The sequence below is a fragment of the Myotis brandtii genome, unplaced genomic scaffold (assembly GCF_000412655.1).
Source record: "Myotis brandtii unplaced genomic scaffold, ASM41265v1 scaffold489, whole genome shotgun sequence".
Taxonomy (NCBI): domain Eukaryota; kingdom Metazoa; phylum Chordata; class Mammalia; order Chiroptera; family Vespertilionidae; genus Myotis; species Myotis brandtii.
The window spans coordinates 281,586-284,523 of NW_005368675.1; positions in this window are offsets into that span (position 1 = coordinate 281,586).

The following is a 2,938-nucleotide window of genomic DNA, read 5'->3' on the forward strand; positions in this document are numbered from 1 at the left end:
ACACCTTGCCCCTCCACCCAGTTCCCTCCATGCCCCGGGCCTTCACCACTTTATTGTCTGTGTCTAGAGGTAATGCATATATGGGTATAATTTTTTTTGGTTAATCTCTTTTCATGCCTCCCTCCACCCTTCCCTCTGAGATCTATCAGTCTGTTCCATCACATATTTCCATGACTCTGGTTCTATTTTATACATCAGTTTATTTTGTTCATTAGATTTCTTGTTTATTTTTATTTTTAAATTCAATTTTTGCTAGATATATCTTTATTGCCATTTTTAAATATGTTTTATCTTTCTTCTTCTTTTTCTTCCTACCCCTCCTCTCCTTCCCTTTCTATTTCCCCTTATCCTCCTCCTCCTCATTCTCCTCTTCCTTCTTCTTTAAAAAATACCCTTCATTATTTCATCTAATACTGGTTTGGTGGTGATGAACTCTTTTAACTTATTTTGTTTCTGAAGCTCTTTATCCCACCTTCAATTCTAAATGATAGCTTTGCTGGGTAGAGTAATGGTGGTGATAGGTTCTTGCTGTTCACCACTTTGACTATTTTTTGCCACTCCCTTCTGGCCTGCAAAGTTTCTGTTGAGAAATCAGCTGACAGTCATAAGGGCTGTAGGTAACTAATTTGCTTTTCTATTGCTACTTTTAAGATTCTCAAATCGTCTTGAACCTTTGGCATTTATTTATTTTTATTTTTAAGGCTTTTAAAAATTGTTATTATTGAAAGTATTACATATGCCCCCTTTTCAGCTCATTGGCCCATCCCAACTCACTGCCAACCTCCACCCCAGGCCTTCACCACCCTGTTGTCTGTGTCCACTGGTTATGCATATATGCATATAAGTTCATTATTTTATCTCATCCCAACTGCCTACCCTCCTTACCTTCCCTCCGAGGTTTGACAGTCTGTTCAATGCATCTATATTTCTTGATCTATTTTTGTTCATCAGTTTATGTTGTTCATTAGATTCCACATATGAATGAGATCATGTGATACTACCTTTTTCTAACTGGCTTCTTTTGCTTAGCATAAAAATCTCCAGGTTTATCCATGCTGTTGCAAATGGTAAGAGTTCTTTCTTTTTTTACAGCAGCATAGTATTCCATTGTGTATATGTACCACCGTTTTCTAATCTACTCATCTGCTGATGGGCACTTAGGCTGTTTCCAAATCTTAGCTATTGTAAATTGAGCTGCTATGAACATAGGGGTGCATATATTCTTTCTGATTGGTGTTTCTGATTCTTGGGATATATTCCTAGAAATGGGATAACTGGGTCAAATGGGAATTCCATTTTTAATTTTTTGAGGAAACTCCATACTGTTTTCCCCAAACTGCACCAGTCTGCATTCACACCAGCAGTGTATGAGAGTTCCCTTTTCTCCACATCCTCGCCAAACTTGTCATTTGTTCATTTGTTGATGATAGCCTTTATGACAGGCATGAGGTGGTATCTTTTTGTCGTTTTGATTTGCATCTCTCAGATGATTAGTGACTTTAAGCATTTTTTCATATGCCCTTTGGCCTTCTGTATGTCCACTTTGGCAAAAGTGTCTATTTAGGTCTTTTGCCTATGTCTTGATTAGATTATCTTCCATTTGTTAAGTTGTATGAGCTCCTTATAAATTTTGTAGATTAACCCCTTGTTGGATGTATCATTAGCAAACATGTTCTCCCATGCAGTGGGCTCTCTTGTTGTTTTGTTGATGGTTTCTTTTGTTGTGAAAACTATTTTTATTTTGATGTAGCCACATTTATTTATTTTATCCTTAGTTTCCATTCTCCTAAGTGGTGTCCATAATCATATTGCTATGAGAAATATCCGAGATTTTGCTGCCAATGATTTCTTCTAGGATTTTTTATGGTTTCACGTTTTACATTTAAGTCTTTTATCCATTTTGAGTTTATTTTTGTGTATGGTGTAAGTTGGTGGTCTATTTTTTTTTTTTTTTGATTTTTCTGTCCAATTTTTCCAACATCATTTATTGAAGAGACTGTCTTGACTCCATAGTATGCTCTTTCCTACTTTGTCAAATATTAATTGCGCATAATGGCTTGGGTCAATTTTGGGGTTCTCCGTTCTATTCCATTGGTCTATATGCCTGTTCTTATTCCAGTACCACGCTGTTTGGGCACAGTGGGTTTTTTTTTTTCTTATCATCTGCCCCTCCCCCCCTTTGGCCCCATTCCGTTTTTTTACTATAACTTGATAACTGGTAATGTGATCTCTCCAACTTTGTTCTTTCTCAAGATTGCTGCAGCTATTCAGGAACTTTTATGATTCTATATAATTTTTTAATATTTTTAAATTCTTTATTGATGAAAGTATTACAAATATTTCCTTTTTCCCTCATTGACCTCTCCCAGGCCACTTGTCCCAACCCCAGCACATGTCCGTGCCCCCCTACTATCACTGTCCTTTGGTTATGCTTATATGAATGCATACAAGTCCTTTGGTTGACCTCTTACCTCCCATGCAACCCTCCCCTGCATTCCCTCTGAGGCTCAACTGTCTGTTAGATGCTTCTATGTCTCTGCATCTATTTTACTTTATTGGTTTATGTTATTCATTATATTCCACAAATGAGTGAGATCATGTGATATTTATCTTTCTCAGACTGGCTTATTTTGTTTAGCATAATGTTCAGCAGGTCCGTCCATGCTATTGAAAATGGTAAGAGATATATACTTTTTATAGCAGTGTAGTATTCCATTCTGTAGATGTACCAATGTTTTTTAATCCACTCATATACTGTTGGGCACTTAGGCTGTTTCCAAATCTTAGCTATTGTAAATTGTGCTGCTATGAACATAGGGATGCATATATTCTTTCTGATTGGTATTTCTGATTTCTTGGGATATATTCTTAGAAGTGGGATCACTGGGTCAAATGGAAGTTCCATTTTAAGTTTTTTGAGGAAACTCCATACTGTTTT